At 43.3% G+C, this 25,898-nt stretch overlaps 1 protein-coding gene across 5 annotated transcripts in view; it reads right to left on the bottom strand.

Annotated features, from left to right (window-relative positions):
* ATP10B (ATPase phospholipid transporting 10B (putative)) overlaps positions 1 to 25,526 on the bottom strand; it is a 392,801-nt gene extending 367,275 nt beyond the window's left edge. For 3 of the 5 annotated variants that reach the window (XM_044947366.1, XM_044947364.2, XM_044947367.1), the window contains exon 1: positions 24,633 to 25,526. The gene's annotated coding sequence lies outside the window, so the exon portion shown is untranslated. The remainder of the gene's footprint in view (positions 1 to 24,632) is intronic. The other 2 variants (XM_044947365.1, XM_044947368.1) reach the window with 2 other exon arrangements.
* Positions 25,527 to 25,898: the final 372 nt, after the last annotated feature.

Genomic DNA, 25,898 nt, shown 5'->3' with positions numbered 1-25,898 from the left:
AAATGGCAACGGGATCATACTTATCAGTAATTACCTTAAACGTAAATGGGTTGAATGCCCCAACCAAAAGACAAAGACTGGCTGAATGGATACAAAAACAAGACCCCTACATATGTTGTCTACAAGAGACCCACCTCAAAACAGGGGACACATACAGACTGAAAGTGAAGGGCTGGAAAAAGATTTTCCATGCAAATAGGGACCAAAAGAAAGCAGGAGTAGCAATACTCATATCAGATAAAATACACTTTAAAACAAAGGCTGTGAAAAGAGACAAAGAAGGTCACTACATAATGATCAAAGGATCAATCCAAGAAGAAGATATAACAATTATAAATATATATGCACCCAACACGGGAGCACCGCAGTATGTAAGACAAATGCTAACAAGTATGAAAGAAGAAATTAACAATAACACAATAATAGTGGGAGACTTTAATACCCCACTCACACCTATGGATAGATCAACTAAACAGAAAATTAACAAGGAAACACAAACTTTAAACGATACAATAGACCAGTTAGACCTAATTGATATCTATAGGACATTTCATCCCAAAACAATGAATTTCACCTTTTTCTCAAGTGCACATGGAACCTTCTCCAGGATAGATCACATCCTGGGCCATAAAGCTAGCCTTGGTAAATTCAAAAAAATTTAAATCATTCCAAGCATCTTTTCTGACCACAATGCAGTAAGATTAGATCTCAATTACAGGAGAAAAACTATTAAAAAATCCAACATATGGAGGCTGAACAACACGCTGCTGAATAACCAACAAATCACAGAAGAAATCAAAAAAGAAATCAAAATTTGCATAGAAACGAATGAAAATGAAAACACAACAACCCAAAACCTGTGGGACACGGTAAAAGCAGTCCTAAGGGGAAAGTTCATAGCAATACAGGCACACCTCAAGAAACAAGAAAAAAGTCAAATAAATAACCTAACTCTACACCTAAAGCAACTAGAAAAGGAAGAAATGAAGAACCCCAGGGTTAGTAGAAGGAAAGAAATCTTAAAACTTAGAGCAGAAATAAATGCAAAAGAAACAAAAGAGATCATAGCAAAAATAAACAAAACCAAAAGCTGGTTTTTTGAAAGGATAAATAAAATTGACAAACCATTAGCCAGACTCATCAAGAAACAAAGGGAGAAAAATCAAATCAATAAAATTAGAAATGAAAACAGAGAGATCACAACAGACAACACAGAAATACAAAGGATCATAAGAGAGTACTATCAACAATTATATGCCAATAAAATGGACAACGTGGAAGAAATGGACAAATTCTTAGAAAACTACAACTTTCCAAAACTCGACCAGGAAGAAATAGAAAATCTTAACAGACCCATCACAAGCACGGAAATTGAAACTGTAATCAAAAATCTTCCAGCAAACAAAAGCCCAGGTCCAGACGGCTTCACAGCTGAATTCTACCAAAAATTTAGAGAAGAGCTAACACCTATCCTGCTCAAACTCTTCCAGAAAATTGCAGAGGATGGTAAACTTCCAAACTCATTCTATGAGGCCACCATCACCCTAATACCAAAACCTGACAAAGATCCCACAAAAAAAGAAAACTACAGGTCAATATCACTGATGAACATATATGCAAAAATCCTTAACAAAATTCTAGCAATCAGAATCCAACAACACATTAAAAAGATCATACACCATGACCAAGTGGGCTTTATCCCAGGGATGCAAGGATTCTTCAATATCCACAAATTAATCAATGTAATACACCACATTAACAAATTGAAAAATAAAAACCATATGATTATCTCAATAGATGCAGAGAAAGCCTTTGACAAAATTCAACATCCATTTATAATAAAAACTCTCCAGAAAGCAGGAATAGAAGGAACATACCTCAACATAATAAAAGCTATATATGACAAACCCACAGCAAACATTATCCTCAATGGGGAAAAATTGAAAGCATTTCCTCTAAAGTCAGGAACAAGACAAGGGTGCCCACTTTCACCATTACTATTCAACATAGTTTTGGAAGTTTTGGCCACAGCAATCAGAGCAGAAAAAGAAATAAAAGGAATCCAAATTGGGAAAGAAGAAGTAAAGCTCTCACTGTTTGCAGATGACATGATCCTCTACATACAAAACTCTAAAGACTCCACCAGAAAATTACTAGAAATAATCAATGACTATAGTAAAGTTGCAGGATATAAAATCAACACACAGAAATCCCTTGCATTCCTATACACTAATAATGAGAAAGTAGAAAGAGAAATTAAGGAAACAATTCCATTCACCATTGCAACGGAAAGAATAAAATACTTAGGAATATATCTACCTAAAGAAACTAAAGACCTATATATAGAAAACTATAAAACACTGGTGAAAGAAATCAAAGAGGACACTAACAGATGGAGAAATATACCATGTTCATGGATTGGAAGAATCAATATAGTGAAAATGAGCATACTACCCAAGGCAATTTATAGATTCAATGCAATCCCTATCAAGCTACCAAAAGTATTCTTCACAGAGCTAGAACAAATAATTTCACAATTTGTATGGAAATACAAAAAACCTCGAATAGCCAAAGCAAACTTGAGAAAGAAGAATGGAACTGGAGGAATCAACCTACCTGATTTCAGGCTCCACTACAAAGCCACAGTTATCAAGACAGTATGGTACTGGCACAAAGACAGAAATATAGATCAATGGAACAAAATAGAAAGCCCAGAGATAAATCCACACACATCTGGACACCTTATCTTTGACAAAGGAGGCAAGAATATACAATGGATTAAAGACAATCTCTTTAACAAGTGGTGCTGGGAAATCTGGTCAACCACTTGTAAAAGAATGAAACTAGAACACTTTCTAACACCATACACAAAAATAAACTCAAAATGGATTAAAGATCTAAACGTAAGACCAGAAACTATAAAACTCCTAGAGGAGAACATAGGCAAAACACTCTCCAACATACATCACAGCAGGATCCTCTATGACCCACCTCCCAGAATATTGGGAATAAAAGCAAAAATAAACAAATGGGACCTAATTAACCTTAAAAGCTTCTGCACATCAAAGGAAACTATTAGCAAGGTGAAAAGACAGCCTTCAGAATGGGAGAAGATAATAGCAAATGAAGCAACTGACAAACAACTAATCTCAATAATATACAAGCAACTCCTACAGCTCAACTCCAGAAAAATAAATGACCCAATCAAAAAATGGGCCAAAGAACTAAATAGACATTTCTCCAAAAAGACATACAGATGGCTAACAAACACATGAAAAGATGCTCAACATCACTCATTATCAGAGAAATGCAAATCAAAACCACTATGAGGTACCATTTCACACCAGTCAGAATGGCTGCGATCCAAAAGTCTACAAGCAATAAATGCTGGAGAGGGTGTGGAGAAAAGGGAACCCTCTTACACTGTTGGTGGGAATGCAAACTAGTACAGCCACTATGGAGAACAGTGTGGAGATTCCTTAAAAAACTGGAAATAGACCTGCCTTATGATCAAGCAATCCCACTGCTGGGCATACACACTGAGGAAACCAGAAGGGAAAGAGACACGTGTACCCCAATGTTCATCGCAGCACTGTTTATAATAGCCAGGACATGGAAGCAACCTAGATGTCCATCAGCAGATGAATGGATAAGAAAGCAGTGGTACATATACACAATGGAGTATTACTCAGCCATTAAAAAGAATACATTTGAATCAGTTCTAATGAGGTGGATGAAACTGGAGCCTATTATACAGAGTGAAGTAAGCCAGAAAGAAAAACACCAATACAGTATAGTAATGCATATATATGGAATTTAGAAAGATGGTAACAATAACCCTGTGTATGAGACAGCAAAAGAGACACTGATGTATAGAACAGTCTTATGGACTCTGTGGGAGAGGGAGAGGGTGGGAAGATTTGGGAGAATGGCATTGAAACATGTAAAATATCATGTATGAAACAAGTTGCCAGTCCAGGTTCGATGCACGATACTGGATGCTTGGGGCTGGTGCACTGAGACGACCGAGAGTGATGGTATGGGGAGGGAGGAGGGAGGAGGGAGGAGGGTTCAGGATGGGGAACACATGTATACCTGTGGCGGATTCATTTTGATATTTGGCAAAACTAATACAATTATGTAAAGTAAAAAAAAAAAAAAAAGACCTTATTAAAAAATAACAGGATCTTGTTAGGCATGTCAGTGTCCTATTCCTGGTGGAATGGCCAGAGAGACCCACAAAGATGAGATGGTTTGCAGAGTCACCCACCAGGTTCTTGTCTCCATCTTGACTGGTTCAGTATTTGAAGAACTAAAAGTTAACCTAAATGGATTAGGAAATGGCAAAGCACTCCAGTAAGCTGGCCTGGAAAATTCCCTGGACAGAGGAGACTTTCAGGCTACCATCCATGGGATTGCAAGAGTCAGACAGCATTGAGTACACACACACACACACAACCTAAAAGTTTGGAATCACTTCTATTTTTGTTTTTGCTTATAAAACAGCTAAATGATAAGAATATATTCATCTCTAATTAGGAGGCAAGTCATAAATTAGAAAAAATTGGGAAAAATCACAGCAGTGTAGAAGAGTGTCAGGCTCCATCTTGAAGGCATTAGCTGACCAACAAATGCCACTTTCTGCAAGCAGCTTGATAAAACAGAACAGCTGTAGGGAAGTGAGACCATCTCATTTCCAAAACCATCCAGTGTTTCAATGGCACTGAACAAGTCACTGCGCTTTAGTTCCTGAGTTAGTGAGAAGCAGGGGCAGGACAAATCAAAGTCCAAACTCATTCTCATAACCCAAGACAGTGGGTGTGATCCAGCCTTGGCTTGTTTCTCTGCTTTCTGTTTCCCCTCATGGGACTTGCATAAAGGTCTTTGCGTTTACTCTTCTGTCTGCAATGTTCTCCCATCCTCTTCCTTTCAAGAGGAGACAGATATCTTTTTTGACATTCAGGTTTCAACTCTGACAGGCTTCCCTTGACTCTCTTAGCTAAAATGATCCTCCTCCACACAGTACTGTTTTATTACCTTGTCTTATTCATAGGATCTACCACTTTCTATAATCTCCCTTGCTTGTGTGTATATTCTCATTACCTTCCTAAGAGCAGGAAAGCTTCATAAGAGCAGGGACTTTCAGGTTTTCTCTTCCACTGCTCTAGCCTCTTGGGGCTACCCAGGTGGCACTAGTGATAAAGAACCCATGTGCCAATGCAGGAGACACAAGAGACCTTGGTTCGATCCCTGGGTCAGGAAGAACCCCTGGAGGAGGGCATGGCAACCCACTTCAGCATTTTTGCCTGGAGAGTCCCATGGACAGAGGAGCCTGGCAGGCTACAGTCTATAGGGTTGCAAAGAGTCAGACGTGACTGAATCGACTAAGTATAAATGCACACAACCTCTAGACTAAGAACAAATTTTGGTACATGTGCTAAATGCTAAGTCGCCTCAGTCATGTCCAACTCATGGCAACCCCTCAGAGTGCAGCCGGCCAGGATCCTCCATCTGTGGGATTCTCCAAGTAAGAATATTGGAATCGGTGGCCATTTCTTTCTCCAGGGGATCTTCCCAACCCAGGGATCAAACAAATCTCTCTTGTCTTCTGCACTGGCAGGCGGGGTCTTAACCACTAGCGCCACCTGGGAAGCCCATTGGTTCATAGTGTATGGTCAGTAAATATCTAGTAGCCAACTGAATAAGGTTTCTATAGTTTTCAAGTTTAGTCTCATTGAGACATTACTATTCTTTTAATTAAGAATTATTGTATTTCAATACCAAGATGATTTGTGTGTGATAACTAATTTTATGATTTGGAAGATTTTAAGGGGAAAGGAAAAACCATCTCATTGAATGTGTTTTATAATTTATAATTATATATTTTATATTTACATTATATTTACTTATATATAATTATATATAATATATACTTATATTATATATAATTTTATATTTATAATTTATAAGGCTGAATCTGCTTAAGAAACATTGATGACAAAAAAGTATGTAACTTAGAATTAAGACAACATCATTATAACTATTTAAAAATGAGGAAGAAACTTTCCCCAAACCCTGAAGGAAGCTAGTGGTAGAAACTGATGTTTAAACTTCTGGTGTCTATTGTATTTCAGGTTAAACACCCAGGACCAGCATTATCTGGTCGTGGTACCCTTTCAAGGCTCAGAAGACAAAGGAGATACAACTCAAAACTAACTCTTGTGCTATATCTTGAAAATTAAAAAAAAAAAAAATTGAGCTTCAGTTGACCTAGAAGTTGAGAAAAAAGGATGAAATGAAACACAAGGGAAGAAAGCTTCCCTTCTGCAAATGTAGTCAGGGTGCCTAAGTACAGAGTTGGCTTGAAGTGAGAGGCTGGACTAGATGTCTTTCAAGGTCACTTCTAATCTGTTCTTTTTTTTTTAATTGAAGTACAGTTGATTTTAAAGGCTTCCCTGGTGGCTCCGTGGAAAAGAATTTACCTGCCCATGCAGGAGACACAGGTTTGTTCCCTAAGTCAGGAAGAGCCCCTGGAAAAGGAAATGGCAGGCAGCCCATTCCAGTACACTTGCCTGGGAAATGCCATGGACAGAGGAACCTGGCTGGCTACAGTGCATGAGTCGCAGAAGGGTCAGACATGACTGAGGAACAACAACACAGCTGATTTACAATATCATGTTAGTTTCAGGTGTATAGCATAGTGATATATATATATATATATATATATATATATATATCTTTTTCAGATTCTTTTCCCTTATAGTTCCTATGCTATAAAGTAAGTCCTTGTTAATTATCTATTTTATACATAGTAGTAGTGTGTATATGTTATTCCCAAACTCATCTATCTACACCCAGTTTCCACTTTGGTAACCACAAGTTTGTTTTCTATGCTCCTTTCTGTTCTGTAACACATGATTTTGGGTGCCAAAGGAGTACACGTGCTCAGATACATCAAAACTTAGTAGACTGATTCTGGTGGTGATAATCTCCCAATATATACAAATATCATGTTGTACACCTGAAACTAATATATTCTATGTCAATTATATTTCAAGTTAATAATGAACCATACACACACCCCAAAAAAAATTCCTTTTACTAAGTCTCCAGGTAGATAAACAGGTAAGCGATCTCTTCCTTATCTTTCATGAAACTAGAACCAGAATGGGAATTAAGAGATACATGCTTCCAGTTCCAGTTCCCAATGGCTCAGCAGTAAAGAATCTGCCTGTAATGCAGGAGCCATAGGAGATGTGGGTTCAAATCCTGGGTCAGTAAGATGCCCTGGAGGAGGGCATGGCAACCCATTCCAGTATTCTTGCCTGGAGAATCCCATGGACAGAGGAGCCTGGTGGGTTACAGTCCATAGCATTGCAAAGAGTAGGACATGACTGAAGTGACTTAGCATATGCATTTTCCAATCCTAGCTCCATGCTTTTTGCAACTTTGGTGGAACTCTGAACTACGTTAATAAAACTCAATGGGACTTACTACTCTCTGGTGACCTCCTCCTTCTGAAATCCAAGGAGTCAAGATTGATGGAGGAAATGGATGCTACGGGATTCCCTTCTGTCTCCTTTTATTTCATTTCCACCGTCAGAACTTTGCCAGATTCATGGAGGCTGCATTGGCACCAGAGGTGTTGGTCCTGCAGCCTCATAAAACCAGCTTTAGCAAAGTGAAAGCTGCATGTATATACCTAGTGTTTGTATTCACAATTTGGCCTCTTTGAGCTCATTTTCTCTGTCCATCCATTACCTGGTTCACCTCAATCCTCTTGGCCCAAATCTTCCATCCTAATTTGTTTATGCAACTCATGTCTTTCATTTCCCCCAACTAAAGGCTTCTAAGACAAAAGTGCTGGCAAAAAAAAAAAAAAAAAGGTTGGGGGGGAGAGAGACTAGAAAAATGTAAAGAGCCTGCATGTTCTATCTCTTATATGTATCATTTATGCTGTTGCACTTTTTACAGGGTTGGAAGCCTCATATTGATAGCAATGTGTTATTCAGGGCATGCAGTGTTACTGGAGCTGAGTATAATGTAAATGGAATTATTTGCAGTGGAAATACCCAGTTCAATCTCTTAGTAAATTGCAATCCCTGAAACTAAGTCCCTCTGGAAAGTGCTTAAGTAAATGTATACCTTGTTTGAGAGATTTGCAGCAATTTGAAAGACATATTGGATTCTTTCAAATATCAAAATGAATGGCCTCTGTTTCACGTATCATAAAATTTAATTAGCTATCATCTATCAGAATCTGTTAATTACCTGATTGTTTATCGTTTGACAGGTTGAATCACCAAATACTTCAAAAAGTGCAAGCTATGTGTCACTTCAATATACATGTATGCACATAGGTCAGGAATGTTATACCGTGTGTATTTATTTACGAAAAAAATTAAGGAAGCTTTTGTATTTTGCTTGGTTAGACTAAAAAAATTTTTTGAAGATTTAAAAGCAACTTTGTTAGATTAAGGTTTCTTCTATGTTCAAAACTGTCCTGGATCCAAAGGCAAAGGGGTTATATGATACTGCCTTACTCTTAGGGACACCTTAAAAATTAAACTGGGGTCTTAAGACATATAAACGTGAACTAGATGAAAAATGCAAGGCTATAAGCAGCCATGACTATATGTGCATGCATGCTAAGTCAGCTCAGTCATGTCCGACTCTCTGTGTCCCTATAGACTGTAGCCTGCCAGGCTCTTCTGTTCACGGGATTCTTCAGGCAAAAATGCTGGAGTGGGTTGCATTCCTTCCTCCAGAGGATCTTCTCAACCCACGGATCAAACCCAAGTCTTCCACATCTCCTACATTGGCGGGCGGGTTCTTTACCACTAGCACCACCTGGGAAGCCCTGGAGCCATAGCTTTAATAGACTTATGGAGGGATCCAGCATCCTCCAATATGTTAAGAACCACTAGTTTAGTAATGCTAAGCTATAAAATCGTAAACTGCCAATATTTATGAATGCATTGCAATGTTCAGTATTATTCTACACATTTTATATATTTAGTTCATTTACTCCTCATAACAACTCTGATAAGTACTCAATTATAGTCCTTTTAAAGATGAGTAAATCACAGCTGAGAGAAGTTAAGTAACTTTCCTAAGGACACACAGTAAGCAGCAGAAGCCAGATTCTGAAGCCAGGCAGCCTGGCTCCAGAGTCCACACTCTTAAACTGCTACACATCTGTTACTTCCCAACAGACATGTGGAACAGGACTGTGCCTCCCAGTGTGAGAGCCTAAAGTTCAAAGGACTGAAAGAGCTCAGAGCTCATCTGGTTCAGTGGCTTCCTAACTTTTCCATACTTGACTGGACCCTAATCTTATTACCTGCAGTGCCATGCGCATGGTACGCTGGTGCGTGAAACAGAAGAGAGCTCCAGAGAAGAAAGAGCGGGAGTGCATGCAGTGGGTGTGAGTGTGTGTATGAGTGTGTGTGCCTGTGTGAGAGATGTAGGGAGCCAGTGAAGGGGAAGTGTGAGTGTCTCAAAGTCCTCCTCTTTTGCTCTCCACGGTGGCTCCAAGTTATCTCTTCAGGACCCTCTGGCTTCAGAGACAGAATGTGAAGATCACTCGGCTTGCCTGCCCTTCTGTGTTCCAGCGGGTAACATGGAGCCCAAGGAGCAGGCAGCCGGGTGTGCCCCCAAATTCTTGATCCCAGCACCCAAATTGTTCATCCCAGTGCACTGTTTTCTGTCTGCTGATCTCCTTGCTGTAACCAGGTTACTGCCCAACTCATGGCCAAAGGGCTATTACTAGTCAACGACAAACACACTCCATTATCCCTTCAAGCCTCTCCCTGGGTTGCCTGGATGTTTGAATGCTTCTAACTTAAAAGCCAAGCAGTCTATCCTAAAGGAGGTCAATCCTGGGTGTTCATTGGAAGGACTGATGTTGAGGCTGAAACTCCATTACTTTGGGCACCTGATGCTAAGAGCTGACTCATTGGAAAAGACCCTGATGCTGGGAAAGATTGAGGGCAGGAGGAGAAGGGGACGACAGAGAATGAGTTGGTTGGATGGCATCACTGACTCAATGGACATGGGTTTGGGTCGACTCCGGGAGTTGGTGATGGACAGGGAGGCCTGGCGTGCTGCGATTCATGGGGTCGCAAAGAGTCAGACATGACCTAGCGACTGAATTGAACTGAACTTAAAGCTAGCTGGGAACAATCACCAAAACGCTTTCAAGGATAGGACAAATGGAAGAAAAGCTTTGGAGTGGCTTGGTAATATCAGGAATGTCAATGATAGGAAAATGGTCAGCTCCAAGTGGTGGGGTAGGGGCTCACATAAAAAGCTTCTTATATTCAAATCACATCACACTATTTGTCCACTTTGAGTGAGGCAGTCAGTAGAAGGGGAAGAAAACACCTCTCCTCCACCAGTCCACAGACTCTGGTGAGCCATTCTTCCAGACATAACATGTCTGGGATGTCAGACCTACTTACAAGACAACTTTGCTGCCCTCCCTGCCACCTGCCTCCCCTTCTGGATTTGCCATCACAACCCTCTGTTGCCTCAGCAGTTGGCATCTAGACCCGGCTCAGTGTTGCAAGGAACAAGCTTGTAGGAGAGCTGTGGCCTGATTTAAATAGGGAGGGGAGCACCGTGGGGCAGGCTGGGACCCAGCAGCCACAGTGCTTCCCAGCAAGTCCCTGCAATACTGAATGACTGGGCGCAGTTTCCATGTGTAGGCAGTGGAGGCTCTCCCTCCAGGAACACGGAGAGAAGAGAGGCCAGGCATCCCCTTCTGCTTACTCTCTCTTTGCACACTCGGGGTTCTAATAAGGGCTGCAGATCATCCGCTATTCATTCCAGAGAGCATCTACAGGATGCTGGGCACGTTGCTAGATGCTGGGGGGAAATGAAGACAGACAGTCCTCATGAGGCCTCAGGTATAAAGGAGGAGGCAAACTTACATTAGATAATAGAGTCTATAATTATAATTGGTAGCAACCCTCATAAAGGAAACATAAGGAGCTAGAACACAAAATTGTGGGTTTGATCGGGGCAGAAAGAAAACTTGCCTGTGGCAGTAATACATCTGAATTGAGGTCTGCAGGGCAGGTAAAATGACTAGGAAAAAAGGGTAAGAAGAATATCCAAATGGAGGGAATACCAAGTACAAAAGCACTGAGGCTATCAGACATACTTCCTTATTCAGCGTGAAATATCAGTGACTCATCACATACACATGTATTTACATGTACACATCCTATTTACTCATCATCATCTGCTACACTACACACTTATACTTTCTCATTTTTTTCTTTCTCAAGGTGTTAGAGAGGCAGACACAAATATGAAAGAGTTAGGTGAAATCAGAGATTATCTATGTGGCATGTGTGTGTTTCTGCATGCTGAGTCGTGTCTGACTCTTTGTGACCCCATGGACTGTAGCCACCAGGCTCCCTTGTCCATGGGATTTTCCAGGCAAGAACACTGAAGTGAGTTGCCATCCCCTCCTCCAGGGGATCTTCCCAACCCAGGAATCGAACCCACATCTCTGGCATTGTGGGCGGATTCTTTACCCACTGTGCCAGCTGGGAAGTCCCTCTATGTGGCATTACGGGGACATAAAGGAGGGCCATAATAGCCTAGAAATTTGATGAGACAATAGAAGTTAATGGGAGGAAAATACTCTGGTCTAAGAGTATAATTTCCTACACAAAATGAGTGAGGAACACAATGATATCTTAAGCAGGGGGTAATATTAACCAAAAGATGAATGGTAGAACACAGCCTGGTACCTATACAGGCAACTTGGAGCATTTCAGTGTTACTGAGAAACACACTGCAAAGCAGAGGGGGGAAGATTAGGCAGGAAGCTTTTGCATGACATCCTTGCATGCATTTATTTTTTCAATGAATATTTATTGAGCAACTGCTACAAACTAGACCCTAGGGCTGACACTGCACAAAATCAGACTTAGTCTATAGCCTGGGAATCTGGACTCACACAGAGCAAGGACTCAATCAGATGAGAAAGACAACCCAATAAACAGACCACTGAAAGCTGGGGAGGTGACTGGGAAAAGAATCTAGAAGCCAGACTCTCTAGACCCTGTTAAGAGTATTGGTCTTTATCTGCAAAGTTCTTATAGGGCTTTATTTTTGGACAAGATATATCTTTCCTTTCCCTAATCACTAACTGAAATGTAGCATTTCTTTGAGTTTTAAATACAGTCAACAAACCACAGTAGTATTAGTGGTACCTGTGCCTTTGTTACAAAAATCACAGATATTTTCATATTACACTTTGAAATTACATCTCAAAGGGTTTTAAACAGTAGTTCTGAACATGTTCAGATTAACATTTGGAGAAGATGATTCTAGGTACTGTTGGGGTGGATGCTGTCAGAGGGGGTCAGCTATTCTGATTTGGACACCTCCCCCACCCATCTCACACCTGTCTGGCAACAGAAAGGAAGCTTGGAAACCACTCTCAAGCATCACCTGGCCACGCAGAAATCCTAGCAGCTTCCTTAGCTCTTTGCACTTGCAGTCATCTCGGGTTACTAACCATGACGCCTTGCTAAGTGCCTCTAGGCCAACTGCAATGTCTTGGCAACAATTATATTAATATCAGAGCTAGGAATGAGCTGATGGAAAGCTGTTCATCCATGTAATGAGGTTTCAGTTGCATTTTAGAAAAGTGTCAGATAATTTGCTAAGAGACAGCCGAGTTTGTACTGTTTGTCAAGGGATGGGGGAGGTGGAACTTGAACTTTCTCACATTCAGCTGCAATGTGAGAAATATCATCTGTATGTGAGACACTCAAGGCAGAAGAAACAGATGTGAAGGGAGGCGCAACAGTGAGAGGAGCCCAGGACAAGGGGAAGGGAAGGGAAGTGGACATAACCATTATTATCACCTAAAAATGATCAAGCATCTAAATCATCTTATTTAAATATGGCAGCTCCTAGGCAGGTGTTAAGCCCAGTTGGCTAGTGCTCAGAGAAGTAAATTCAACTCCCTATTTTTCTAACTCTAAAGTCTGATTTTAAAAGACCTGACAGGAACTTCCCTGATGGTCCAGTGGCCAAGACTCTGTGTTCCTAAGGCAGGGGGCCCAGGTTCCAACCCTGATCGGGGAACTAGAGCCCACATGCTGCAACTAAGAGTTCACACGTGACACTGAAGGTCTCAAATGCCACGATGGAGACGGAAGCCCCCCATGTGCCAAATGGAGACCCGGTGCAGCCAAAGAAATGAATACATAGTAAAACAACTATTAAATAAATTAAAAAACGTGACTTTATGCTCCACTCATAGATTAAAGAAGGCTTGTCATTGTTATGTGTCTTGATGAAAAATTATAGTCTATTTTATATGAGGAAGAAACATCTTGCCTCTCAAGTTCAGGGGAATCGAACATTATATGTTCCTGTGTGACGTTCACGTGACCTAGATAGTCATCCTGGCTGGTGCTCTGAAGTGTGGGACACATAATGATTTCTAAGGGGCACATGGAACCCACAATGAATAAGACTGAACCATGTAGTAAGACTATCGGGAAAAATGAAGGGGTTCATATAGAAACAATTACATTAAATCTGAAGTTGGCAGTATTAACTGTCTCCATGGAAAAGGCAATGGCACCCCACTCCAGTACTCTTGCCTGGAAAATCCCATGGATGGAGGAGCCTGGTAGGCTGCAGTCCATGGGGTCGCTCAGAGTCGGACAGGACTGAGTGACTTCACTTTCACTTTTCACCTTCATGCATTGGAGAAGGAAATGGCAACCCACTCCAGCGTTCTTGCCTGGAGAATCCCAGGGACAGGGGAGCCTGGTGGGCTGCCGTCTATGGGGTCACACAGAGTCGGACATGACTAAAGCTACTTAGCAGCAGCAGCAGCATGGGGTGACCTGGGAGCCTTAATGAACTCCAAGGCTCAAACCTCACCTCAGAGATTCTGATTTAGTTAGTCCTGTGCCTTACTTCTCACACTTTAATGTCCTGTGAGCCACTGGTGAAAAGTGAAAGTGCAAGTCTTAGTCGTTTAGCCATGTCTGACTCTTTGTGATACTATGGACTGTAGCCAGCCAGGCTCCCCTGTCCATGGAATTCCCCAGGCAAGAATACTGGAGTGGGTTGCCGTTTCCTTCTCCAGGGATCAAACCTGGGTCTCCTGCATTGCAGGCAGATTCTTTACCATCTGAGCGACGAGGGAAGGCACTGGGGACCTTGCTAAATGCAGATTTGGATTCCTTGCATCTGGGTGGGTTTGAGATCCTCTATTTCTAACAAGTTACAAGCTCACAGGGGATAACGATGCTAGGTCAGGGTATCTGACTTTGAGCAGCTGGAGTCCAGGTGGAGCCAAGGTTGAGAAGCGTTGCTTTAAGGAGATAGTTTCATTTTGGTGCCTAGCTTTTTAAGTGTTTAAAAAAACTAGAATGGGTTATACATGCACATGGAACACAAATCAAATAGCAATGACCCTCCCTCTCTTTCTATTTCTCATTCCCTCTACAGAATCCAGTATTGATATCCTTCCAGAGGGATCATCGCATATACAAGCCTAGATACATGTGTATATACATATTCCTTAAAAATAACTCAGAGAAGGCAGTATTCAGGTCACACTGTTCAGCACTTTGCATTTTTCACTTAATGCACGTTGACTGTTTCTTAACTGTAACATAAAGAGCTGCTGAATTTTTTAACAGGTAAAATATATATAATAAAATTTACCATCCAGTGCATTGACATTGTTGTGTAACCATCATCACCACCCATCTCCAGAGTATCTCAAACTGAAATTCCACACCCATGAAGTGGTGCCAGGTAATATTTAACTCTCCTTTGAAATGAAGCAAGAACTGGTCTCAGGGCCAGAGCTTATAGATGACAGTGATGTTTACTCATGGTGCTCTGTGTTCGGTGTGTTTAACTATCGTTACCTTCTGTGATAAATAGTACTGATTTTTCCAGGTGGCTCAGTGGTATAGAATCTGCCTGCTAAACAGGAGACCTGAGTTCAATCTGTGGGTTGGGAAGAAGATCCCCTGGAGAAGGAAATGGCAACTTGCTCCAGTATTCTTGCCTGGGAAATCCCACTGACAGAGGAGTCTGGTGGGCTATAGTCCATGGGATCACAAAGACTCAGATATGACTTAGCAACTACGCAACAAAAACAACCTTCTGTGATGAACAATATTTATTTTTCACTTAAAATAGTTCCCCTCTAAATAAACCAAAGTTCCATCGGAATAATGAGGTCTACTGAGTTTTAGCCAAGGCTGCTCCTGGTTGTGCCCCAGATCAAAAAGTTGCAGTTCAAGAAGAACTGAAGCACAAGACACCCCTTTCTGAGCTGCCACTTATGACCTTTCTCTCCAGACACTAACTGGGAAATTGGTCTTCCCTTATGGACTCATGTACCCAAAGGCAGTTTTTTATAGGCAATTTTATAGCAGACCCTGCTTCTGCAAGAAAGAGGGAAACTATTCTTTTTCAGTTAAGTCGCTCAGTCATGTCTGACTCTTTGCAACCCCATGGACCACAGAACGCCAGGCCTCCCTGTCCATCACTAACTCCCGGAGTTCACCCAAACTTATGTCCATTGACTCAGTGATGCCATCCAAACATCTCATCCTCTTTTGTCCCCTTCTCCTCCTCTTTCAACCCCTTCTCCTCCTGCCTTCAATCTTTCCCAGAATCAGGGTCTTTTCAAATGAGTCAGCACTTTGCATCAGGTGGCCAAAGTATTGGAGTTTCAGCTTCAATATCAGTCCTTCCAATGAACACCCAGGACTGATCTCCTTTAGGATGGACTGGTTGGATCTCCTTGCAGTCCAAGGGATTCTCAAGAGTCTTCTCCAACACCACAGTTCAAAAGCATCCATTCTTCAGCGCTCAGCTTTCTTTATTGTCCAACTCTCATATCCATACATGACTGCTGGAAAAACCATAGCCTTGACTAGATGGACCTTTGTTGGCAAAGTAATGTCTCTTGCTTTTTAATATGCTGTCTAGGTTGCTCATAACTTTCCTTCCAAGGAGTAAGTGTCTTTTATTTCATGGCTGCAGTCACCATCTGCAGTGATTTTGGAGCCCCCCCAAAAAAATAAAGTCAGCCACTCTTTCCCCATATATCTGCCATGAAGTGATGGGACCAGATGCCATTATCTTAGTTTTCTGAATGTTGAGCTTTAAGCCAACTTTTTCACTCTCCACTTTCACTTTCATCAAGAGGCTTTTGAGTTCCTCTTCACTTTCTGCCATAAGGGTGGTGTCATCTGCATATCTGAGGTTATTATTTTGATTCTAGCTTGTGCTTCATCCAGCCCAGTGTTCTTTTTAATGGCTGAGTAATATTCCATGGTATATATATGTACCACAATTTCTCACAGACATAGAGAACTAACTTATGGTTACCGGAGGGAAGGGTTGGGAGGAGAAGTAGTAGGAATTTGGAATGTACATGCACACACTGCTATATTTAAAATAGGTAACTAATAAGGACTTACTACATAGTGCAGAGAACTCTGCTCAATATTCTGTAACAACCTAAATGGGAAAAGAATTTGAAAAAGAATAATACATATATATGTATAACTGAATCACTTTGCTGTATACCTGAAACACAACATTGTTAATCAATTGTACCTTAATATAACACACAGTTTAAAAAAAAGAAACAAAAAGGGAACACAAAGGCAGGCTCCTTACACTAAAGCAATAGGAGATTGCCCTGCTAGAATTCAGTGCCATTTTCTCTTCCCAGGTGGCACCATTGGTAAATAATCCACCTGCCAATGCCAGAGACACAGGAGATTCGGGTTCAGTCTCTGGGTTGGGAAGATACGCTGGAGTAGGAAATTGCAACCCACTCTAGTATTCTTGCCTGGGTAATTCCATGGACAGAGGAGCCTGGTAGGCTACAGTCCATGGGGTCGCAAAGAGTCAGACACAACTGAGTGACTGAGCACACACGCAGTGCCAATTTCCGGCTGGAGAGAAGTCAGAGAAGGACCAGTATCTGTTTCACATGGTAGGTTGCCTAAGAGACGGTGGCTGAAGGCGGAGGTGGATTCACTGTACAGCCCACGATGGAAAGAGCTCAGATTGGGTATTCATAGTCCTGGCATGGAGGCCAGGGCTCACCACCTACCAGCACTGTGACCTCCAGCAGGTCAATTCACCTTGTCAGTGGCAGGGTTTTGTTCAGTGCAATATGGTGAGGTGGAGACAGTAGGGAGGTGTTTTGGCTTAGCTGGTAAAGAATCCGCCTGCAATGCGGGAGATTTGGGTTCGACCCTTGGGTTGGGAAGATCCCCTGGAGAAGGGAAAGGCTACTCACTCCAGTATTCTGGCCTGGAGAATTCCATGGAGCGCAGTCCGTGGGGTTGCAAAGAGTTGGACATGATTGAGCGACTTTCACTTTTACTTTTCAGGGAGGTGTTTAGCACTCAGCCTGGCACATTGTTAGCACTCAATACCTGGAAAGCTTATCATCCTGGACTCTTCCTGAAGAGGAACTAAAGGAGATGTGGGGAAGACTGGGGCTAGGGACACTCACATGGTCACCACTCAGCCAGGCTTCCACCTGTGATGGAAAGAGGTGGAGTGTGACGGGCCTCCCAGTTTAGCCGTGAGGGATAAATGGCATTATTAGGTGGGAAGGAAATGATGAGCTCCACTCCCAAATAGAGTCCAGACTAACTCAAAAAGTAGCTGAGCAGAGAAACACTCCAAGAAGCTTAGAGACGAAAATGTGTTCCCAAATGTAGTCATTCCATTGACCCAACGCTTAACCCTATCGCTTCTTTGTTTCTTCTTAAGCAAAGGAACTGGCAACCCACTCCATATTCTTACCTAAAAAACTCCCTGGGCAGAAGAGCCTGGCAGGCTACAGTCCAAAGAGTTGCAAAGAGTAGGACATGACTGAGTGACTAAGAACCCATACAAGCAAAACAAAAAAGTGTCTGAAATAAACATGTACTTTTTTCCCTGGAGCTAACACAGTGATTCAGGGAATAAACACTTGAGCCCCTCTATGTGCCTGGAACTGCCCTGGGTCCTGGGGAACAGCGATGCACAGGATGGAGCCCCCTGCACCGATAGGCATATATCCTGCTGGGTTCACTCCCAGCCCCGACTGCAGGGACCATTCAATTTGCCCACACACAACCCCTGCTTCTCTCTGAGTGTCTTGAAAAGGCAGTGGGATCTGGGGGGTCCTTCTGCTGTGCAGAGAAAGGAAAAATGGATGGCTTCTCAGAGGTAACCACAAGTAGTTGTTTGGAAGCTCTTTCAATTGTTAAGAAACTGAAAAGATTTACGCTGATTGATGAACTATCTTTCTGTGGTGGGGAGAGCAGACAGAGCAGCAGGGGTAATGAGTGATGGCCGGGCTTGGGCTGGAGCCACATGGGTCACTGATCAGGAAGTTGGCAGATGAGGAGCAGTGTCATGAGACAGGGCCTGGAAAAAGTCCTTAGCATGAGCTGCAAAAGCAGACTGCACTCAAAAGAAAGACTTAGGCATGCTCTCATGGCAGAAAAGGAAGAATTTAATATCGCACCATCAACCAGTGGCATTATCCTGGTCTGGGGGATGAAAGTGAAAGTGTTAATCACTCAGTCATGTCTAACTCTTTGCAACCTATGGACTGTAGCCTGCCAGGCTCCTCTGTCCATGGGATTTCCCTGGCAAGGATACAGGAGTGAGTAGCCAAGTCTGGGGGGCAGATTCTGACATTAATGGAAACATTTACACTACCATATGTAAAATAGATAGCCACTAGGAATTTGCTGTATTACTAGGGGAACTCAAACCAAGGGTCTGTGACAACCTAGAGAGGTGGGATGGGGTGGGAGGGAGGTTCAAGAGGGATGGGACATATGTGTACCTATGGCGGATTCATGTTGATGTATGGCAGAAACCAAATCAACATTGTAAAGCAATTATCCTTCAATCAAAAATAAATAAATCTAAAAAAGACAAAGAACTGGTTCAATCCCCCGCTCCACCACTTTGTTAATAGGTACTTAACCTTACAAACCTGAGTTTCCTAATCTGTAAAGTGATGTTCACACTATTTAACTCATTAGGTTGATGGAGTGAATTAAGGGAAATGAGACACATAAAGGGGTCAGTATAATGCCTGGGACACTGTAGAAATCTTATTACTGGATGTAGGCAGAGCTGAGCAAAATGAAAGCAGTGTTATGCTACTGCAGAAAATAACTAATTTGTGCAAGATCACATGGATAGTAAAAGGTCATGATGTCTAAGATTTAACCATATTTCCCAACTCCTTCCTGCATTTAACAGCCCAGCTGTACAAGCACCACTTTCGAGGGATGACACTTTCTTGACAGGCAGCCACTGTGCAGCCTACTGTTTCGTCTGCTTTTGTAAATAACACAGTTCACAGGCCGGTCCTCAGGCTAAGATGCCAATTACTGAGTTACCTTGCAGCACTGAAAATATGCTTTATAATTGATCCAATCCAGCTTGCTCTTAAACCAGGTTGAAAAGTGAACAAAGAAGGACAGAAATGTTAGAATAGCTCAGAAGGTTTACTGTTCAAAAGGATAGGTACTGAGGGGGACTGGCAGAGACAGAAACTCCGCTCTCATTCTTTCTTACTGTGATATTCCAGTGACTACAGAGTTATGAACGCCAGGTGGCACAGTGGAAAAGCCGCCGCCTGCCAATGCAGGATATGCAAGAGATCTGGGTTTGATCCCTGGGTTGGGAAGATCCTTTGGAGTAGGAAATGGTACTCTGCTCCAATATTCTTGCCTGGAAGATTTTGTGGATGGAAGAGCCCAGTGGGCTACAGTCCATGGGATTGCAAAGAGTCAGACGTGACTGAGGGTGTACACACACACACACACAGTTATGGGGAGAAAGCCAACTGGAGTAGTTAAGGTGCTCAACTGCGTCTGGAGAAGATGCAGCAAAAAGAGAGCAGGTTCATGGCCCAGGGAAACCCGGTGAGGAGGGTTTGTCTACATACCCCATGGGGTTGGCCCAGCAGGACTGGTTTTTCCATAGCTAATGGGGAATGTGTTATCACAGCATCTCAGAGAGGGTGACTCAGGCAGGAGGAGTCTGGGGTTGATGAGCACAGAGGTGAAGAGCACATGCTCAGTCACACAGGTTTGGGGGCACATCCTGGTGGCACTGTTCAGTTGGGTGCCCTTGACCAAGGCATTCCCTTGATGTCATCTTCCGCTTCCCTAAAATAGGATAATACTGGAACCTGCTTGAGAGTATTGTTAAGATTCTGTGAACTCTCACATAGCAAGTACTCAATGAAAGGAAGCTGTTCATTATTAACGACAGTCATGATTTGGGAGGCAGCTGGGAGCCAGGCATACTCAGCGCTGGCAGCGGAAGGAGCGGACTTCCCAGGATCTCATGCTCTCTCACTATATAGTGGGACCCTGCCAAAGCAAGTCCTCACCCAGGGAGAACAAACCCATACATAATTCCAATATCCAACTGGGTGCCGTGGTCAAAAGGGCACAAGGGCTGGCATCTGTCTTTGACCAGCCAGGTCAGCACTCTGTCTTAGGGAAGAGGAATGCCATTGATTGCTTTTCATAAGCAAACTTATCACCTCAAGGCCAGAGTGGCTGCCTGCCCAGAGACCAAATCTTGAATAGAGGAAAGAATTCTGGCTGGTTTGATGATGGCCTAGAGGCAGAGCTTAAGACATCTGCAACAAGACACTTCACTCACCATCCTAAAGATGACATAAGTAGCTACATGTATGGAGAGAATGTAGGTTGCGTTTTGGAGTATAAATTCCTGTCAAACTGAGTTCCCAGAGGAATGTGTGTTTCTTGTAGGGTTTACTGAGGAAATAGGACATAGAAAAGGGAAGGCTTGGGATGAACACAGTTGGGGGTTCAAATCCTGATTTTAGCTGTGTGACCTGACTCTTCATCAGTTTCTACACACCCAGGATGGGAGTGAGAGGATGTCACTTGCAGAAGGGCTGAGGCAAAAGCAGCTGCAACAGCAACTTTGAGACGACATTCCATACCAAGCACCATTTCAGCCCGTTACATGTATTCACTTAGACAATGCCCACAACATCTAGGGGAAAAGTTTAGTAATATCTCTCTTTATAGTTGGAGAATGTGAAACAGAGGGTTTGAGAAACTTACCTAAGGTCACACAGCTAGCAACTGACTGAGCCAGGCTCCTGAAACCACAAGCCCACACCTTCCCCACTGAGGAATGCACACACTTTAACAGGAGGAAAATGCTTCCATCAGGGTGGAAGTAGTAGTTAATGAATATTGACTATTCTGATTTTATCATTAACTCATAGCATAGTACATAGTATCTACAAATTCTCCTCAAGAAGGAATATCCATAGAACATTTTTCTAAATTTTGGTAAACAAGATGTATGAGGAATGGTGAAATAATCCTGCATCATTTCATTAACCCTTCACTGGCATCACCTCTTTGGATGATACCGTGAGGACAGCAAGCCTGGGAAGTTTGCCCTGTGTATAAAGATCCCCAAGTAGTGTGGCTGAGTAGACAGCAAGTTACCTTGTACGTAAGTGCCTGTGCCCCTAAGTCAACCAGCATGTGTTCAAATTTGGGTTCCATCTCTCCCTTGTACCCTCTGAGTCTCACATTTCCCATTTTCAAAAGCAGGAATAGTCAGCATCACCATGAAATGAGGACATCTAAGGAATCCTTTAAACATCCCCTAAGTTCTCAGTAAAAGTCCACTGCAGTATTGCTATCATCTCCCTGCCCTCACAGTCCAAGAAGTCAGGAGAGAGTTCAAGTCCCAGTCTCTGGATACTTAATGTCATTCTCCTTCCATTACACAACTTTGCATATGGACATCTTTCTCCTCAGAAGATCCTCAGGACTCTGGCTTCACTCCTAATTCAAGCATCTATTTTCTTTCGAACAAGTCATATTTTAAAGTCTGGGAATGAAGAATTGCACAAGTGAGTAGAACAAGATAAGGAGTGCATTAAAAAATAGAATCACAGAACAACCTGAGGATCAGAAATAAAATCAGCAGTTCCTTAAATCAAGCGGGGCCAGGGCTGGTGCCAGAAAGGCTTATCACACATTACAATGAAGAACACAGAAGAGCAAGATGGGACCCATAAAACCACCGGCGTGTAGAATACTGCCAAGGGCTGCGTGCCTGCCAAGGAGGAAGTGTCACCAGGCTGGAGTCTAATGCAACGCGCTGCAAAGCAAATCGTCTGGGTGTTAATTAAAGTGTGTAAGTTGATTCTTGAGGTAGATGCCTGGGAGAAGGAATCCTGTAGAGAAGTCTCTTTCTCTCACAGATTTCTTTTGGAACTGTGGATTTTATGCAAGCAAAAATCTCCAAAACGAACACACCTCCCTGTGTATTCTCTGCTCCTCCTTGCTGGCAGGCCCAGGTACTTGTAAAGCAAGAGATTTATGGCACATCACTGTCCTCCAGAATCCACTACAACCCCACGGGCAGCTATTCCCATGCCATTTTATAGAGGAAAAGCATGAGATGTGGAGGCACTAAGGGACATGCCCACAGTGGCAGAGAACGATAGAGCCCATAGAAACTTAAGACCCCTTGCTCCTAGTGATGGGCCTGTTCCCATCCAGCAAATGAATGACACTCCAAAATAGCAAAGGGCATGTGAGCAAAGGCTGGTGGCTCATTTGAATGAAAGACTTGATGAAGCAGGGCGGGAAGCAAACACTCTCAGCTTTCTGAAATGTCATTGTCCCTACAAGTATCCCAGGCAGAGCCAAGGTCAATACGCTATGTCCAGAAGACGGCTGGGCTGAGTCATAGGCAGTGAGTGCTGCTTATCAAGACTGGCCAGCAGAGCCGGCCTTGTCATACCTTGCTGTTTCTCAGGGAATGAAATTCACCTGATGCCATTTATGCTTTTTCCCTTCTTTATTCCAAGAATGCCCCTGAACACTTGAAAGCTCAGATGCTATTATACTTCACCTTCTAGACCAAGAGGTTTGCATCCATATGGGAGATTGAGTCGAGGTGTTGGATAAGAAGGAGGCAATGATATCTCCTGACCCCTTGTATTATTTATTCACTCAACAAACATTAACTCAGGCCCTGTTACTGGGAGACCTAAACCCTGGGGACCCAGTAGTGTCCAGCAGGCAGAAGACATGCAAGGTCCCTACCCTCATGGAGTTCTATTGGGGAGACAGACAAACAAGAGAACCAAATTTCAGATTGACATCAGTGTAATGACTGTAATCAGCACAATAAGGGAATGTACTCAGGGATGGCAGTGGCCAGTCTACTTGCCATCCTGGTATCTAGGAAGCCCTCTTAAACAGGCCAATCTGAGCTGCAGCCTTACTGAAGGGAGAGATCCAATTACAGGAAGAGCGCAGGGGGATGTGTGCCAAGGAGAGGGAAAAACCACAGGTCCTAAGGAGGGAAAGTACAGAGGCAGCCAGTGTTGCTGGCTTACCTCCAACTGAGGGGCCATGTAATAGGTGAAGTTTGGAAATAGGGAATGGTTGGCAACATGAGAGATGTGGTAAATTGTTTGGGGGCGGGGGTGTTAGGTTTAATTCTAAGTGGCCACAAGGCATTGGCTCTCAAATGCATTCCTGTCCTCTGGTGTTTTAAGGCCCAACTCCGTTGTTCAGCTGTAGCCTCTGAATCCTTAATGACACTGACCTTCGAGATTACATATTGCTGACAGTGGGCTCTTAACAGTCTCTAAATCCACAAGACGGGGCTATTGAGGCCTGAGAAGTAGAGACTGTTCTACATTAATTCCTGAACATGGCAACAGGAGATGGAGGCTATCAGATGGAGAAAGCCTCTTTGCAAAGCCTCTGCGCAGTCGGTTGCGCCTCACCTCTGCTCACTTTGAATCTAAAAGACCTTCGGCTAAATATGCCCTCATGGATAGAAGTCAAGAGCATGCACTCGTTTCAGCAAACCCTGGTTTGGCTCGGGTAACCTTCCTGACCCTCAGCCTCCTCACCACCAACTGTAGATAATAACCAACACCTGCTGTATGGACTGCACCAAGATGAAGTCTTCATCGTCATGCTTTGTAAATCATAAGCTCTCAGTAAGCTCTTGTCCTATTTTTATTCATCACCATCAAAAACTCAATTCTCTCACTCTCACTCTTCCTCACACAATGTACATCTTTCAAAACGCTGTGCAATGGTTTGGTAAGCTTTCGGAAAAAGGTCCTGAAATATTACAGGTAATGACCAATGCCAGTATATTATGGACTCTCTGTACAGGTAATTCATTCCAAGCTCTAGACAGCAAAGGCAGAGGTTGTCTGCTCATCAGAGCATGAGAAAAGCCGAGGCTACATTGAGTAACCATCATCACCATCTGCAGTTGCCCTCATGACCCAGTCAGCTGCACACACAGGACCTTCCAGTGTGAGCAAAGAGCTCCCCAAACAAAGCAATGAGGTTCCATGGGACCCCCAGCTGCAGGTGGTTGGTGGTAGGCATGGCTGTAACACCCAGAATACAAAGGCTGAAGCCTCTGGAGCAGCCTCAGAGGGTACCTTGGAAGCAGCATCCTAGCTCCAGGCCAGCAAGCAGGAGGGAGCGCTAAGACAAGTCCCCCTGCCCCCACAGTCTTTGCATCAGCAGGGTCCTTACCTCCTCTCTGGGAGCTGGCATGCCTTGGGCCCTTCTAGGTTTCCTCTTCTGGGGAGGGAGACTGGGCTGAGACACCTCCAAGTATCCCCTCAAACAGGCATCACAGCCACCGAGAGAGCTTCCTTCTCCTCCCTGGCTGGGCAGGCAGCCTCAATCCTTTCCGAAGCCTGGCCTTCGGTGGGGCACACCTGAACACAATTCCTCCACCCTATTTCCTTCTCTCCCGCCTGCTGCAGAGACCTGCTCAGCCCCGCCCTCCCCAGGCCTCGCTGCTCCTCTCCCAAGCCCTGCATCTCCACCCTGCTCTCCAAGGAGCCCTGGCAGGGCTGGTCTAACCGGCTAGGAGCCCAGAGCAAATCCTGGAGAGGCTGCTAGCTGGGGGCTGATTGGCCTGGTCCCTACCAGCCTGACTCCCACCCCTGCAATTTATTTTGACAGAGAACCCCTGGCTTAGTTAGAGCCAGCACTTAGGACTTTGGTCTAGCTGAGGGAAAATGGGAAGTATTCATTTTCTGGTGATTAATTTTTAAACTGTAGGAATCTGAAGGTCAAATGTCAAGAGATGGGGCTTCTGTCCTAGCCAAAGAGCTGCTTCTCTCTCTCTGAGACTTGGCTAGATCACATCCCTACTTTCAGGGCCCAGCTTTTCCCAAATCAGGGCAGCATCTACCTTTATTCTCAGTAGAAGAGTGAGGGAGAGGACCTGAGAGCCAAGCTGAAATCTGCCCATCAGGCCAAAATGAGATTTTATTTCTTCCTCGGTGAAGCACTGGGGAGATCAGCAAGGAAAGTTTAACAATGCACCCCATGTCTGTTATTAAAAAGCTCTTTGTCATTCTAGTTAATTGCTATTCCACTGAATCCACAGGTGGTTTTAACATAAGGCACTAAATGATCCTTGAAGAAAAGGCATCATTATTCAGGTCCTAAATCTAAGCATTTGGGATTTTATTTCCCTACCTTGGCAAGTATTTTGTCTCTCCAGATGAGAGGTTTGCAGAATTTAGGATTCATAGGAATTATCCAAGTGTTAAAAATGCAATTTCTGCATGAAATGTTCAGATTCCAGGAAGACTTGGGAATACTTAAAAATTTTATCTTGGGTGATTCTGATGTGCGTGGTCTGGCACCTGAACTTGAAGGAATGTAAGTTTGCTGCTGCTGCTGCTGCTAAGTCGCTTCAGTCGTGTCCGACTCTGTGCGACCCCAGAGACGGCAGCCCACCAGGCTTCCCCATCCCTGGGATTCTCCAGGCAAGAACACTGG

Source organism: Bubalus bubalis, chromosome 9 (assembly GCF_019923935.1).
Source record: "Bubalus bubalis isolate 160015118507 breed Murrah chromosome 9, NDDB_SH_1, whole genome shotgun sequence".
Classification (NCBI taxonomy): Eukaryota; Metazoa; Chordata; class Mammalia; order Artiodactyla; family Bovidae; genus Bubalus; species Bubalus bubalis.
This window is presented reverse-complemented; position numbering and strand designations above follow the sequence as displayed.